Raw genomic sequence first — 17,626 nt, forward strand, 5'->3', positions numbered from 1 at the left:
CAGGAGCCCCAGCCCATGGTGAACGTTCCATTGTGTGATGTCACAATGCCCAATGTTCACATATGTCCAATCGGAATGGATCCATTTACATATGCCTTTGTAGGAGCCCCAGCCCCTGGTGAACGTTCCATCGTGTGATGTCACAATACCCAATGCTCAAAGACATTGTTGCCATAGAGGGAGTACAGAGAAGGTTCACCAGACTGATTCCTGGGATGTCAGGACTTTCATATGAAGAAAGACTGGATAGACTCGGCTTGTACTCGCTAGATTTTAGAAGATTGAGGGGATATCTTATAGAAACTTACAAAATTCTTAAGGGGTTGGACAGGCTAGATGCAGGAAGATTGTTCCAGATGTTGGGGAAGTCCAGAACAAGGGGTCACAGTTTGAAGATAAGGGGGAAATCCTTTAGGACAGAGATGAGAAAAACATTTTTCACACAGAGAGTGGTGAATCTCTGGAATTCTCTGCCACAGAAGGTAGTTGAGGCCAGTTCATTGGCTTTATTTAAGAGGGAGTTAGATGTAGCCCTTGTGGCTAAAGGGATCAGGGGGTATGGAGAGAAGGCAGGTACAGGATACTGAGTTGGATGATCAGCCATGATCATATTGAATGGTTGTGCAGGCTCGAAGGGCCAAATGGCCTACTCCTGCACTTAATTTCTATGTTTCCCTCTCTTCTCACCCCTCTCCCTCTCCCACCCATCCCTCTCTCGCCCACCCCCTTCCCTCTCTCCCCCCGCCCCCTTCCCTCTACCCCTCTGACTCTCTTCCACCAGTCCCCCTACCCCTCCCTCCCCACTCTACCACTTCTCTCCCCTTATGCCACCCCTCTCCCTCTCCCACCCCTCTCTCTTCCCCTCCCTTCCCCTCTCACCCCCACCCCTTCCACTACCCCTCTGTCCCTCTTCCACCACTCGCCCGTCCCTCTTCCACCACTCCCGCTACCCCTCTACCCCTCCCTCCCTCCCCACTCTTCCACTTCTCTCCCCCTTCTCCCCCTCTCCCTCTCCTCTCCCCTCTCCCTCTCCCATCCCTCTCTCCCCCACCCCCTTCCATATCTACCCCACCCCCTTCCCTCACTCCCCCACCCCCTTCCCCCTATCCCTCTGTCCCTCTTCCATCACACCCCCTATCCCTCGCCTCGTCCCTCCCCACTCTACCACTTCTCTCCCCCTTCCCCTCCACTCTCACTCCCCACTCTTTCCCCTCTCTCCCCCCACCCCTCTCCCCCTCCCTCCCTCCTCCCCTCCCTCCCCATCCCCCCTCCCCCACATCTCTCTCCCCATCCCCGTCTCTCACCCCCTACCTCGCTCTCCTTTCCCTCCCAAATCTGTCCCGTTTCCTCCTCCTCCGCTCCCCTCCCTCCCCTCTTCTCACCCCCTCCCCCCACCTGTGTGTTTGGGGAGTGGTTAATGTGAGTGTGATGCCGCAGCCCGCCCCCCCCCCCGCAAACGCCGTTGGGGAAACAGACCCAACGGGTCTGCACTTGGTCTAGTTAATATATAAAACTGTGTGCCTGCCGGCGTCCGGCGTCCGGCGTCTGGCTGCCGGCCGCCTTGCTTCCTTTGATTCCTTGCTACGCCGAAACCAGACGCAGTATCGGCGAGATCTTTTCCATTTCGGTAGAGATTTCACTTTTCTTTCTGAGTATCCACTCCTGATTACATTTCGTCGTGTTTATGTACACATTTTTAATCAAATCCTTCTCCCCCCCCCACCCCCCCCAATATTTCAAAAAAAACCTGGCTTCTCACCCATAGAAGCAGCCCCAGCCCCAGCCCCTGGAGAACGTTCCACCCTGTGGTGTCACAATGCCCAATGTTCACATATGTCCAATCGGAATGGATTCATTTACATATGCCTTTGCAGGAGCCCCAGCCCATGGTGAACGTTCCATTGTGTGATGTCACAATGCCCAATGTTCACATATGTCCAATCGGAATGGATTCATTTACATATGCCTTTGCAGGAGCACCAGCACCTGGTGAACGTTCCATCGTGTGATGTCACAATGCCCAATGCTCAAAGACATTGTTGCCATAGAGGGAGTACAGAGAAGGTTCACCAGACTGATTCCTGGGATGTCAGGACTTTCATATGAAGAAAGACTGGATAGACTCGGCTTGCACATGCTAGTATTTAGAAGATTGAGGGCGGATCTTATAGAAACGTACAAAATTCTTAAGGGGTTGGACAGGCTAGATGCAGGAAGATTGTTCCAGATGTTGGGGAAGTCCACAACAAGGGGTCACAGTTTAAAGATAAGGGGGAAATCCTTTAGGACAGAGATGAGAACATTTTTCACACAGAGAGTGGTGAATCTCTGGAATTCTCTGCCACATAAGGTAGTTGAGGCCAGTTCATTGGCTATATTTAAGAGGGCGTTAGATGTGGCCCTTGTGGCTAAAGGGATCAGGGGGTATGGAGAGAAGGCAGGTACAGGATACTGAGTTGGATTATCAGCCATGATCATATTGAATGGTGGTGCAGGCTCGAAGGGCCGAATGGCCTACTCCTGCACTTAATTTCTATGTTTCTATGTTTCCCTCTCTTCTCACCCCTCTCCCTCTCCCACCCATCCCTCTCTCCCCCACCCCCTTCACTCTCTATCCCACCCCTTCCCTCTTTCCCCCCGCCCGCTTCCCCCTACCCCTCTGTCCCTCTTCCACCACTCCCCCTACTCCTGCCTCCCCACTCTGCCACTTCTCTCCCCTTACCCCACCCCTCTCCCTCCCCCACCCCTCTCTCTTCCCCTCCCTTTTTCTCTCTGCCCCACCCCTTCCCCTACCCCTCTGTCCCTCTTCCACCACTCCCCCATCCCTCTTCCATCACTCCCGCTACCCCTCCCTCCCTCCCCACTCCTCCACTTCTCTCCTCCTTCTCTCCTCCCCCTCTCCCTCTCCTCACCCCTCTCCCTCTCCCATCCCTCTCTCCACCACCCGTCTTCCATCTCCACCCCACCCCCTTCCCTCTCTCCCCCCGCCCCCTTCGCGCTACCCCTCTGTCCCTCTTCCATCACTCCTCCTACCCCTCTCCTCCTCCCTCCCCACTCTACCACTTCTCTCCCCCTTCCCCCTCCACTCTCCCTCTCCACTCTTTCCCCTCTCTCCCCCCACCCCTCTCCCCCTCCCTCCCTCCTCCCCTCCCTCCACATCTCCCCCTCCTCTCGCCCCATCTCCCTCTCTCACCCCCTACCCCGCTCTCCTTTCCCTCCCAAATCTGTCCCGTTTCCTCCTCCTCCTCTCCCCTCCCTCCCCTCTTCTCACCCCCCCTCCCCCCACCTGTGTGTTTGGGGGGTGGTTAATGTGAGTGTGATGCCGCAGCCCCCGCCCCCCCGCAAATGCCGTTGGGGAAACAGACCCAACGGTCTGGTACCATTTATATATTGTCATAAAATATTGTATTAAAATACATTGTTTTAGTAGGTAGCATAATACAGTGTCAATAAAAGGGATTGCCTTGTCAATTTTCAAAGCAAATCTCTTAAATAGCCTCCCATGGTTAACGGGCAGCCTACAATTTCAAACAGACATAGGTGGCTCTTTTGATTACTGCTAGTGGGTTACATGTAATTTTTCTTTGAGACAGATGCTTTTTTTGAATTGACTAGCAGTTTCCCTTATTCCAGAACCTCTGAATATATCTGATGCCTAATAATCGCTGACACAGGCCATTATATGAGCAATTATCTTTGACCACAGGGAAGTGGTGGAAAAGGACACACCATATTGAAGTAGCAGAAAGTTTAAGAGAAATCTCATTATGGAGGGTATGCACATGGGTGTCGCAAACTCTTGGGTTTCTTTCTCTTAATAAAAGGACATACCACGATTATTACTGACACAATTTTTCATCATTACTCACTTTTAGTTGTTTGGTGATAATTGTCAATATGCAAAGAGACCCAATGATGAGATTCCCCAATGAGTTCAAGCTATGAAAAACCATTATGTCCAAGGGGAAGTGGAAGTGACAATTGGACATCCGTTGGCGCTGGTGCTAGCTGCCTCCGCTTTCAGTTCAGTATCTTTTTTTTTTTGTTATGTTGAAGTGCGTTTTCTGTGGGTTTTTTTAAATGTCTTTATGTGGGGGAAGAGGGTACGGTAAGGGGGATACCGTACTTCAGTCACTTCCTGGAGAGGACGCGACTATTATTCGAGTCGCGTCCTCGCCCTCCCCCCCTCTCCCCCCCCCCCCCCCCCAGCGGCCTACCTACTGGATTGGCACGGCCTTTCCTGCCGGGACCGACCAGAGCTCCAGCAGCGGCGGCGCAGCGCTGGATACATCGAGGGGCGGGTGATGCCTTACCGGGGATCGCCGTTTGGAGCTCCGCCCGGCTCGGCCTGTGGACTCGGACTCCGGTGGGAGGTGGCTGATCTGGAGGTCCGGGCAGCTGAGGATGTTCTCCGTCGGGGTTCGGCGTCGGTTTTCCATCGTTCCCGGCATGAGGGCCTGAGCATCGGGCCGCCCATGGTGGCGACTGCGGGTGCTCGGGAGGCCCCGACCACGGGTGAACATCCGGGAAGATCGGCAGGGAGGCTGGCTGGACTATGGTAACTTCCTCAACTTTGGTGCCACTGTGGGGTTAGGTTGTGTCGTGGACTTCTATGTTTGTGCTTTTTTTAAATATGTTTTATTTATTTATTATTTATTTTTATGGTACTTGACTGTAAGGAAAATCATTTTGTTGTCTCTTATGATATAATGACAATAAATTGAATACAATACAATACAAAAAGATTATAGCAGTTTCATCTGAGCTGTTTTCCCATATGATTCAAATCTTACTGAATTAGCTGGTCATTACGAGATCCTGGGGAACAAACCATGTGAATGGCTTAGGACTTGCTCCATCTCGTCCATCACGTTCCTCTTATCTCTGATCAAGCACGTTCAACGTTAACAATATTGTACAACATTTTGCAAGAAGGAGAACATCACCTATTCTGGACACCTAACAGCTATGTGTGTCATGGTCACACCAGGGGAAGTGTGGATGGTGATGGAATTTCTCTGCTTAATTAAGTTTAGTTTATTTCAAAGATACAGCATGGAAACTGAATCTTCGGCCCATCATACAGACCACTGATCACCTGTTCAGACTAGTTCTTTGCCAACCCACTTTTGCATCTATGCTCACGCATTAGGAGCAATTTTCAGAGGTCAATTAACCTACACGCTCGCATGTCTTTGGGATGTGGGGGATAACCGGACCAACCATTTGAAACCCAAATGGTCACAGCGAGAACATGCAAACTTCACACGGACAGCACCCGAGGTCAGGATTGTACCCGGGTGTCAGGCGCTATGAGGCAGTAGCTCAACCAGCTGCACTGCCGTGGTTAAACGCCCCCAGCCTACCTTGCATTGTGACCTTGAATAAATTAATAGTCTCTGAAGTTTTGAAATTGCTGCATCAACACAGGCACTCTTAGTCAATTGTTTGCCAAAGGGAACTGAGACATCAGCTGTAATAAGTGAGCTTTTATTCAGATGAAATGATAATAAGCTTAAGTACTCTGCTCAAGTTTTGTGTTTCACTGGTGAGATTCATTAGCCCAGGGAAACTCACAATGGGGATATTAAATTTAACAGTCATTAAAGTTTATAGCAAAGGGCCACTTTTAACATTTTTAAGGACAATAAATGCTACTATAACTACCAGCAAACCTGCATTAATTAAGGTCCCAGCAGGTGAATATGTTATCCACGGGTATCCAAAATCACCTTGATTAATTCCAAAAGATCTGTCATGATCGAGAAAAACCATTAATGGGCAAAATCTAACCGCAGGCTTTAAATCCGCTGTAGGTAAACACACTTTTGCCTTACACAGACCTGTCTTAAGCCTAATAGGAGTTGAATGACAGCTGCCTGCACATCTCTCTCTCCACTCCAGGAGAAAACATGTAGGTTCTTTACATTTTCCTTAATTTGCTCTGATTATTATGATTTTGTTGCATCTCAATGAAGTTACCATAAATGTTATTTATTTTATAATATTTTTAAAATATAGGCAACATAACTTGCATTGCTGATAGATTAATATTGAATTGGAAATGTACTTTTGTAAAATTCCTTCAAAATAATGTTCTCAAATTTTCTTGGCGTTTGGTTCTTGTAAAAAAAAAATCTTATTATATCCCAGCTGCTATCATCGTTTATGTTTCAGTCTTTACCTGGTGGTTTTATTTTGCTTATGTTGCATTGTGCACCATGAGCCATATGTGCAAATTCTCCTTTGACCAAAACTAGACTTTGCTGAGATAGAATTTCAATTTGGTAGCTTCAGTAGTGGCTGAAATAAATAGAAATAAACAACGTAAAGTTTCAAGAGCTCGTGTATTACAGTCTTATTAAACACTTGTAAACTTCCCTTTGCAGCTGTGAATCACATGCCGGTGTTTCTCTGCGAGATATGAATACCGCACTAGCAACAGTCTTTTCTGCATCTGTGATATCAAGGCTTAGCCCACTGAGCTGTCAAAGGAAAGTTATTGGCCTGAAATATGCAACGAGAGTGACGGTGAAACTAACAGCATGTAGCAATTATAATGAAGGAAATCAGACAGCAAATTCTGGAGTATGCACATGACCAGATAAATGTGGATACACAGCTGAACCGATCATCCAGGGACTGGACTATGGCAACTTCTCCAACATGGAAAGCATTGAGCTGATGGAAACTTCAACTATTTACACAATATTCACACTGAAATAACCATTGAAACTTTTTAATGATGTATGACTGTTTTTCACTATTGGTGTTGGTTTATTATTGTCACGTTCACTGAGATAGGGAACAAACATTTTTTGGGCCATATCCAGGCAAATATTTCCACGTATGAGCAAACACAGGGGAAACAAAGAGAGAACGAAAACAGAGCACATAGTGTCACAGCAAGAGAGAAAAACTCAGTCCTACATAGTGGTTACTAATGAATGTCACGGTGGCATAGTTGTAGAGCTACTGCCATTCAGGTGCACAGTAGAGAGCATGCTGACCGGTTGCATCATGGCTTGGTTCGTCAACTTGAGTGGAAAAGACTACAAAAAGTTGTAAACACTGCCCTGTCCATCATCGGCTCAGACCTCCCTACCATTGAGGAGATCTATCGCAGTTCCTACTGGCAGTATCAGCTTCATGGATTTCTAAACACAGTACTCAATAGATAATGTAATCAACAAACAAAAAAAAACAATATAGTGCAAGAAAAAAACAAAACAAAGCCCAAGTTGCAACCCAGTTAGTTTGTAGTTTAGATGGAGTTTGTAGTGTTCAATAATCTGATAGTTGTTGGGAAGAAGCTGTTCCTGAATCTGTATGTTACAGTTTTAGTTTAATTTAGTTTAGATTAGAGATACAACATGGAAACAGTCCCTTCAGCCCACCAAGACTGTGCCTACCAGCGATCATCCTGTACACTAACACTATCCTAAACACTAAGGACAATTTACAAGTTTAACAAAGCCAATTAACCTACAAACTTCTACGTCTTTGTAGTGTTGGGGGAAACCAGAGCATCCGGAGAAAACCCATGTGATGACAGGGAGAGCGTCCAAACTCCATATTTACATTCGCCTTTGTCAGGATTAAACCCAGATGTCTGGCACTGTAAGGCAGCAACCACTTCACCACTGTGCCACAGTGTCCTATACCTTCTTTCTGATGGTATATCATTCATTCCTTTCTGCTATTCTTGACGGTGGAGATTGATGATGAGTTGTAGTTCAGGGATCCATTGTCCTGCTTAATGCCACAGACAGATTCCCACCCAAAGATAGCCAGCAGATACACAGTTGGAATGTGCTTGAAGACCATATTTTCAGCCCTTTTTTCATGGTCAGAAATGCTCACAATTCCCAATTCCAACTGCCTGCTAATGTTGGTTTCCTCTGCCCAGATTTGCCAGAACTTGCCGAAGCTGCCTCTTGTTTATGACTTACAGCCCGGCAGATTTTTATTTGATGGATGGTGTGCATCCAGAGTAGGTGAGACAGATTCACTAAAAGGCACGGGGGTAAGGCTGAAAGTGAGTGGTGGACTGATAAATGGAGAACTGATGAATTGCCTAGAAAGTGACAGCTAGGCTCTGCAGTATGTTTAGCGAACGATGAGATAAAGAACATATTGTGGCGTCAGCCTAAACACGGGCCAGGAGATACGAGGGCGGGCACGTGACTTCATGGGCTAGAGGGAGTGTCCTGGTACTTAAGGTCTCTCACCTCGAGACCTAGAAGAGTCAACAGGTAGCTGAGCCCGAGAGAACAACCTCACTCAGCTACAGCAACAACGTATTATAGTTAGTGCACCAACCTAACGTGTCACCACTGAATAAACGACTCTTTGAACCCACCTGACGTCTCACCTTTATTCACCACGTTTGGTTCCGCTACAATATAGTGAAATAGAATAAGGGGGCAAGACGTAGAGCACAGGATTAAATGTAGTCACCAAATTAGTGTCACAGATTCACAGAGTGGTACAATATAGAACATGGCTCTTCAGCCCATTACAACCATGCTGACTCTAAAGGTAACATTTACCAGCACTGTAGTCAAACTGTACTTGGATTTCTTCACTTGCTTTTTGACTGGCATTCATGGTAGGTATGCAACATGCCATCTGGTATTCTTCTCAGCAAGTTCCAACTGTGCCTTATTAGTTTGAGCCATAGGCGCCCTGTTGAAACGGCTACTGGCTTGCATCAAAGAGTTAAATCATGAGTGCTCATAGAACTTGGAAGATGCACAAACTCTCTGTGGAACATCCTTTGTTAACATTGAATGATGCAGATTCTCTCCCTATGTTGACTCATCAACTGGAGACAACACTGCATCAGGTGGCCATGCATCATTTCAACTGCGCAACCTGAGTTGGAAATTAAATGTCATTGCTTCAGCTCAATTACTTTGCACTGATTCCAGCTCGCCTCCTTGATCTCAGTTTTGCATTTATAATTTCATCCCTTTCACTGGCAGTTACCTGAACCAGGTTGTTTACTTCCTAGCATTAACTCTGGTTCCCAAAGGACCAATTGGACCATATATCAGTGCCATCACTCACACTAGAGATTGTCTGATACCCCCCCTGCCTCAGCCTGTGTACTGCTGAGGCTTCAGACATGGTTATGTTGGCTATTCCGGACCAGACCTTGCACCATCAGAAAAGTCCTTTAAGATTCTGTCCTTATCTTAATTCTTGTCACAACCCATTCATCCACTACCTCAATGTGTCCTCTCATTTACTGGTTCCTTTTCTGTCCATGTGTGGGTTTTATAATCTCTTTACTTTCAAATCTCTCCCATGTATTTGCTCTTTCTCTCTCTCTCCCTCTCCCTCTCCCTCTCCCTCTCCCTCTCCCTCTCCCTCTCCCTCTCCCTCTCCCTCTCCCTCTCCCTCTCCCTCTCCCTCTCCCTCTCCCTCTCCCTCTCCCTCTCCCTCTCCCTCTCCCTCTCCCTCTCCCTCTCCCTCTCCCTCTCCCTCTCCCTCTCCCTCTCCCTCCCCCTCCCCCTCCCCCTCTCCCTCTCCCTCTCTCTCCCCCTCTCTCCCCCCCCCTCCCCCTCCCTCTCGCCCTCTCGCCCTCTCTCCCTCTCTCCCTCCCCCTCTCCCTCTCTCCCCCTCTCCCCCTCTCCCCCTCTCTCCCCCTCTCTCCCCCTCTCCCCCCCTCTCCCTCCTCTCCCTCTCCCTCTCTCTTCCTCCCTCTCCATCTCCCTCTTTCTTCCTCTGTCTCCCTCTCTCTCCCTCTCTCTCTCCCCCTCTTTCTCTCCCTCTCTCCCTCTCTCCTCCTCCCCCTCTAATCAATCAAATCTGAATGTATCTTAACCTTATTATAGAACATAGAGCAGTACAACACAGGAACAATTCCTGTATTAACTTGGCATGATGCCGTTAAATTGACATCATATAACTGTATATGATCAAGATCAAGATAAAGATACATTTATTTGTCACATGTACCAGATGGCACAGTGAAATGTGATCACCATACAGCCATACAATAAAAATAAAGAACACAACACACGATAGAGTTCAACATAAAACATCCCCACACAGCAGAATCAAAAGTTTCCCAATGTGAGGGAAGGCACCAAAGTCAGTCATCTTCCTCTGATGTTCACTCGTGGTCAGGGCCTCCAGAGCCCTCCGCAGTCGCCGATACGGGCAGCCCGCCGCTCAGGCCCCCTCGCCGTGATGTTGGAACTCCGACGTCGGAACGGGAGGCCAACCTCAGCGGCTTGGATTTCCAAATCGGCCCCACCGGAGTCCGCAGATCCATGTCTCTCTATTTCCTGCTCATCCATGTGCCTATCTAAAAGCCTCTTGAATGCCACGATCATATGTTCCTCCACCACAGTGCGTTCCAGGCCCCACCAAAAATTTGCCCCACATATCTCTATTGAACTTTTCTCTGCTCACCTTATATCTATGCCCTCTAGTGTTGGACTATTCCACCCCTGGGAAAAAAGGTTTCTATCAACTCTCACCTTAACCTCTGACGTTCCAGAGAAAACAATCCAAGTCTATCCAACCTCGCCCTATAGTTGAAATCCTCTAATCCAGGCAACATTCTGGTAAACCGCCAGTGCACATTCTTCAAGGTCTTCAAGGTATTTTTTAAATTACTTACATTGATACCACCAGGGGCGCCGGGGAGATGGCAGCCCTGCCAGCAGTCTGTTTGTTTTTTCTTTCTTTTTGTTATTTTTCATTTTTTTAAAGTTTTGTTTTAATGTTCTTTGGTATGTTTTATGTGGGGGGAAGTGCGGGGGGGAGGGGGTATCGGGGGAAACTTTTTTTCAAGTCCTTACGTTCCCGGGGATATGATCAATTTTCGGATCACATTCTCCGGGCTCTGCGGCCTAATATCGATGAAGATGGAAGCCTCCTCAGACTGTCGTGAGCCCCACCGTGGGGCATGGACTTAACATCGGCGCAGATCCCTTGCCTGTGATCGCTCCCGCCGCGACCACCATGGACTTACCAACAAGGGATCACAGTCTCGGGTGACGCTAGTCGGGAGCTCTAACGTCGCGAAAGGCTCGACCAGCCCCGACGCGAGGTTCGATTGCCCGGCACAGGGGTGCTGACATCACCCCAATTAGGGAGCAGATCGTCTCGACGTGGAGGGCCCGAACGCTGCCGGCTACGGGAGTCAAGATCGTCCCATCAACGGGGGCTCGAGGCCCACGACCGAGGAAGAACTAAGGAAGGTCAAATTTTATTTCGCCTTCCATCACAGTGAGGAATGTGTAGGAGTCACTGTGGTGGAAGTTCATGTTAAAATGTGTTTTTGAGTGATCTGTTACTTTACATTGTATGACTGACCTGGCCAATGAAATTCCTCGTATGTTGCAAAACATACTTGGCAAATAAAGTGTGATTCTGATTTTAAATTGTTTTAGTGACCCAGAGAGCCTTTGGTGAGCAAGGCCATAGATCTTGGGGGGCCATTTGTTGCTTCACGCATGACTCTAGCAGCAAATCAAAAACTATTCGACCTGTGGGAATGCCAACCCTTTAGAGAGGTTGTGGGGATCACAAGGGTCCGTATTGTGGAAAGGATTACAAGGTGTGACCTAAGGCAAGTACACTAAGGCCTTATATATCCTCTGACATTGCCAAATGAAATAATACCCTGGGATGTTTGCGTTCACTGTTGATGGTATGAAAATAGAAATTATTGTTAAATTGTTAAGTCATAGGGTACTGGTGAACACTGCCCATTCCATCACGGGTACTGACCTCCCCACCATCAAAAGAATCTACAGGAGGCGCTGCATCAACAGAGATTCACACCACCCTGGCCATGCTCTAATTTCAGTCCTGTCATCGAGATAAGGTACAGGAGTAGACAGAGAACTGTAACATTCAGGTTCAGGAGCAGCTTCTTTCCTAGAACCATCAGACCATTAAACACGACAACCTCCAAACAGGCTCTGAACTATATAGATGGGGACATTATTTTTTCACTATTAATATCTACTAATTTGTCAGATTTTTTATAAAACTACTGAACTTTTTTGTTGTCGTTTTTTTATTTGTTTTGTTTATTTTATTAGAAGTTAATACAGTACAAAACAGTACAGTGGAACCTAATTTTAGGTGCCAACTATGTCATACCGTAATCCATTCTATGTACAACCTCTAGTTTTATGTTTTGAGAAGGAAGTAAGCAAGACAAGGAAAAGAAAACAATAGAAAGGGGAAAAAGAGGAAAAATAGATGGTAGAGAATAGAAAAACGTGAAGTGTGTATATATAAAAAAAGAAAAAGTTGAAAGTAGAAATAGGAGAGAAGGCCCCTTAAAAGAGAAATTTTCAAATCTTTATTCGGAGATGTAGATCTATCCACGGCATGAACTGAGATCAGCAATCTTTACAGTACCGCTGCATCACATGATTCCAAAAAGTCGATGAAAGGAGACCAACTCCTTAAGAATTGGTCATATTTATCTATTAGTCGGAGTCTCATTTCCTCAAGGCATGCTATGTCCATCATATTCCTAATCCACATTTTAACAGTTGGTATGGTTGTATTTTTCCAAAATTTAAGTATCAATTTCTTTCCAATTATTAACCCATAATTAAAAAAAAACGTTTTGGTCTTTATTTAAATTGATATCTTCTACTATTATTCCAAATATAATCCATTCCGTTTTAGGTTCTATTCTGGACTTGAAAAGCTTTGTAAATATATCAAATATATCGCTCCAAAATGTAATCAACTTTATACATCCTACAAATGAATGTGTTATATTAGCGTTTTGAAACAAACATTTATCGCATCTGGGAGAGTCGTTTGGGTAAAATGTATTCAACCTCGTTTTTGAATAATATAGTCTAAGTAATAATTTGAATTGAATTAAATTATGTCTTGCATTAATAGAACAATTATGTGTGTTCATCAGATACTTTTCCCATCTATCCTTCGAGATCTTTATTATTAGCTCATGTTCCCAATCTTCTCTTAGTGCTTCTGTTGAGGGTAATTCTCTATTTAATATATTATTATAAAAGTATGATATTAGTTTTTGTGAATCAGCCTTAATATTCATTACTTCTTCTAAAGGGTCTAAAAATATAGTTTGAAATCTATGCGTATATTTCTTCATAAAGTCACATATCTGTATATATTTAAAATATTGATTATCCTTCAGTTTAAATTTAAATTTAAAATGTTGAAATGATAACAGTTTGCCCAATTCATACATATCCCCTACTTTCCTAATCCCCAGTCTATCCCATTGTTGATATGTTTTGTCGATGAGAGATGGTTTGAATGCGGGGTTGTTCAATAGTGGGGTTAGTACTGATAGATTATTTAATTTCAAGGATACTTTTATTTGTTTCCAAATTCTTATTGTATTGTGAATAATTGGGTTCTTCTTATATATTATACTATTCAATTTTATCGGTGAGAGCAGGATCGTTCCTATATCGTGCGGATAGCACTCCTCTTTCTCCATTCTTATCCACTCCAACTGCTGAGTGGAACTATCCAACCAGTACATTATGTTCTTAATATACACTGCCCAGTAGTAATACATAAAGTTAGGTAATGTTGTCGTTTATTATGGGCTTTACAGAGTACCACATTTACATAACCGTTGAGCTGCTTTTCAGGACATATGACAATAAAACTCTCTTGACTTTCTTGACTATTGATATTGGCATCCTTGACTCTCCCAATGTTGAGCTAAACCTAATGCATTAATAAAACTAACTTAGCAAGTTGTCAATTGCTGCTGTGGTGGTTTAAAATATATAAAAATTTGCCAAATAAAGGAATCCAGCACAAATGATTGACAAGGACATTCTGGTCCCATTTCATTTATTATAGAAGAAAACACAATCAATATTATTGGAAGTGTTTAGCATAGTAAGAAATAGGATAAAATATTAACCAAAAAATTAGAAACCCTCAATTGACAAAAAATATATAATTATCCTGCCTGATATTAATTCCCTTTCTTATTCATCCTTGCAAAAATATTCTATTTAATTTTAAAGGTGAAATTCAAATGCTGCTTCTATTTTACATTTTGGAAAATTAAGTCTGATTTGCACATGTTTGCAATTGACTGCCGCTTGCATTTGCTCTTTGTTAATACCAGCTGCTAATATTTGTCCAAGGTAAAGCATCTATAAACCAGTGACAGTTTAAATGCTGCTCATGAAGTTTCCACACCTGTAGGGATTAATCACCACTGGATTCAAATCCAAGGTAAATGTAATTAAGGCAATCAGTAATAAGAACAGGGAATGGGGGAATATTATTAAGTTGCTGTGTTCCAATATAAGAGACGCTTATTGACATTATCTTTACTTTATTTCCCTTAAGTTACTAACCTTTTGCCTTCAAGGAAGTGCTTCAGAAGTTATTGTTATTCATATGTTTGTTTGCTTATTATAATACATACTTGGAAGGCAAGCACAAGCTACTATACAGATAAAGACAATTGCTGTACTTGCTCTGCAAGCAGCAATGTAACATTGAAATATTTTTGATTTTGCATGAATTTATATTCAAACTGACTCGAGAAATGGAATATCTGAGCTGTTTTTGAAACTGATTTTGATCTCCAAATCACTGGGATTCCTTTAACTGCTATATAACCAATGCAGGAATTTTTAAATCAAAAGATTGGGTTTCACCTCTTAGTTTGCATACAAATTGTGCACCATGTGCTCATGTTATGCTAGTTAGGCCAATAAAAAGTGGTTGTTGCCTCTCTTCTCTTGTTGGAGGTGCAAAGGGACTTGGGAGTGTTGATGCAGAATTCCCAAAAAGTTAATTTGCAGGACGATTTGGTAGTAAGGAAGGCAAATGCAATGCTAGCAATTATTTTGAGAGGACCAGGATATAAAAACCGGGATGCAATGTTGAGGCTCTACAAGGCGCTGGTCAGACCATATTTGGAGTATTGTCAGCAGTTCTGAAGAAGGATACAATACAATACAATACAATACAATACAATACATTTTATTTGTCATTTGAACCTCACATGAAGTTCAAACGAAATTTGGTTTCTGCAGCCATACAAAAAAAGAACCAAGACACACACCAACACAATTCAATTCACATAAACATCCATCACAGTGAGTCCTCCTCACTGTGATGGAAGGCAAAACTTGTCTCTCCCCTGCTCTCCATTCCTCTCCCGAAGTCGAGGTCAAAGCCCCCGGCGGGCGCTAGTAAGTCCGCGGCCACTCAAAGCCACGCCGGGCGATGTAGGGCCCTGCCCCGGGTCTTGATGTTGGAGCCCCCGGCGGGCGCTAGCAAGTCCGCGGCAATTTACAACCGCGCCGGGCGTTGTAAGGCCCCGCTCCAGGTCACTCTCAACCCCGCAATTCGGGTGGGAGAAGTCGCCGTTGTCGGTGCCCCGCAAAGCAGTCTCCCACCGGGGACCCGCGAGCTCCCGGTGCCACCATCCACCTGAGTCGGGTCGCAGCAGCTCGCCGCCGCATCTCTCCACGCTCCGAAGCTGTCTAGCTCCACGGAGGTAGGTCCGTAGGTCCGTAGGTCCACAGCTCCACAGCTCCACAGCTCCACAGCTCCACAGCTCCACAGCTCCACAGCTCCACAGCGGTAAGTCCGCAGCTCCCCAGCTCCACAGCTCCACAGCGGTAGGTCCACAGCTCCACAGCTCCACTGCTCCACAGCTCCACAGCTCCACAGCTCCACAGCTCCACAGCTCCACAGCGGTAAGTCCGCAGCTCCCCAGCTCCACAGGCTCCGTGACTTCAGCCCCCAGGTCGCTCCGGTTCGAGGCCGCTCCACGGCGCTAGGCCCCAATGGCAACGGAGACCCGACAGGGAAAAGGTCGGGTCTCCATGCAGGGAAGAGATTTAAAAGTTTCCCCCACCCACCCCCCACCCCCCACACATACACATTTAAAAACCCACTACAAACTAAACCCTCAACAGGACAAAAAAATAAAAAATACACAGACAGACTGCAGAGGCCGCTGCGACGTCGGTCGCGCCGCCCACACTCCCTGGCTGTGGAGAGGGTCTACGGGAAGTTTACATGAATGATCCCAAGAATGATGGGGTTAACATCACCATTCAATGTGATTATGGCTAATCATCACAATCAGTACCCCGTTCCTGCCTTCGTTTGGGCTGAAACCCTTCTTCAGCCTGAAGGAGGGTTTTGGCCCGAAACGTTACCTATTTCCTTCGCTCCATAGATGCTGCCGCACCCGCTGAGTTTCTCCAGCAATTTTGTCTACCTTCGATTTTCCAGCATCTGCAGTTCCTTCTTGAACATTCAGATAATAATCTGCCTCCCCATTCTTGCCATCAAACTGGATAACCTCACATTTATCCACATTATACTGTATCTGCCATGCATCTTCCCATTCACCCGACTGTCCAAGTCACCCTGCATTCTCATAACATCCTATTCACAGTTCACACTGCTACCCAGCTTTGTGTCACCTGCAAATTTGCTAATATTACTTTTAATTCCTTCATCTAAATCATTAATGAATATTGTAAATAGCTGTGGTCCAAGCACCGAGCCTTGCGACACCCCACTAGTTGCCGCCTGCCATTCTGAAAGGGATGTATTAATCCCTACTCTTTGTTTCCTGTCTGCCAACCAATTATCTATCCATGTCAATACCCTACCCCCAATAACATGTGCTCTAAATTTTCCCACTAATATCCTGTGTGGGACCTTATCAAAGGCTTTCTGAAAGTTCAGGTACACTACATCCACTGGCTCTCCCTTGTCCATTTTACCTGTTACGATGATCGTGATCGTTAGCAAATTTCTGAACCTTCTGGGGTCTTTCTACCAACCACCTTTTCTTTACACGTGGGATTTCTGTTGGACCATTGTACTCAGGTGCCCATGGAGCCGTTTCCTTGCCCTCAAGACCTGTTGGAACATCCAACGCAAAAACACCTTAATTTCATTTAATTAACATCTGGTCACTCCCATCAAACATATCAAAGACTTATTCAAGAGGTGATCAAGTTCTTGAAGGATATATGCGGAGCATCATAATTTACACTGTACCTTCCCAACGCTCACAGGGATTGGTGAAGCTGAATTTTTAGTCCAGTATCTCTCTCCAGGCAATGTCTCTGCACCTTTCCATTGACTGAAATCTATGTGCTGAATTCCTGATCTGGAACGAGAATCATCTTTTGTTTCTGTGGTAAAATTTCAGAGATTTATTTTCAATTAATAATCATTTCGAACCAAATTGAACAATGTCATAATAAGGAGAGTGAACAGATCTGCAATTGGTGCTAGATCTGGTTCCACCAGGCTTCATAAGTATATCAGATCAATGGAATAGGAGAAAAACACTTGTCTCACATGCTTGACATTCCGTTCAATTTTTTTTTAGTTTAGTTTGGTGATTATAGCATGGAAGCAGGCCCTTCAGCCCACTGAATCCATATTGACGATTTACAGTATCATCGATTGACACTAGTTACATGTTATCTTACTTTCGCATCCAGTCCCTACACACTCGAGACAATTTAGCAGAGGTCAATAAATCTCCAAACCTGCACGTCTTTGGGATGTGGGAGAAAACTGCATGTTCATAATTTTCCTAAAAAAAGGATATAAAAGATAAAGAAAACTGATCTACCCC

General features: G+C 45.3%; 1 long non-coding RNA gene across 1 annotated transcript; it reads right to left on the minus strand.

The window, feature by feature from the left end:
• Positions 1-1,074: 1,074 nt before the first annotated feature.
• Positions 1,075-17,492, minus strand: LOC116973339. The gene is made up of 3 exons (XR_004412045.1): positions 17,459-17,492; positions 2,600-2,609; positions 1,075-1,084 (listed from the first exon to the last, which is right to left on the minus strand). It is a non-coding gene; the product is annotated as an uncharacterized LOC116973339 (long non-coding RNA).
• Positions 17,493-17,626: the final 134 nt, after the last annotated feature.

Source organism: Amblyraja radiata, chromosome 1 (assembly GCF_010909765.2).
Source record: "Amblyraja radiata isolate CabotCenter1 chromosome 1, sAmbRad1.1.pri, whole genome shotgun sequence".
Taxonomy (NCBI): domain Eukaryota; kingdom Metazoa; phylum Chordata; class Chondrichthyes; order Rajiformes; family Rajidae; genus Amblyraja; species Amblyraja radiata.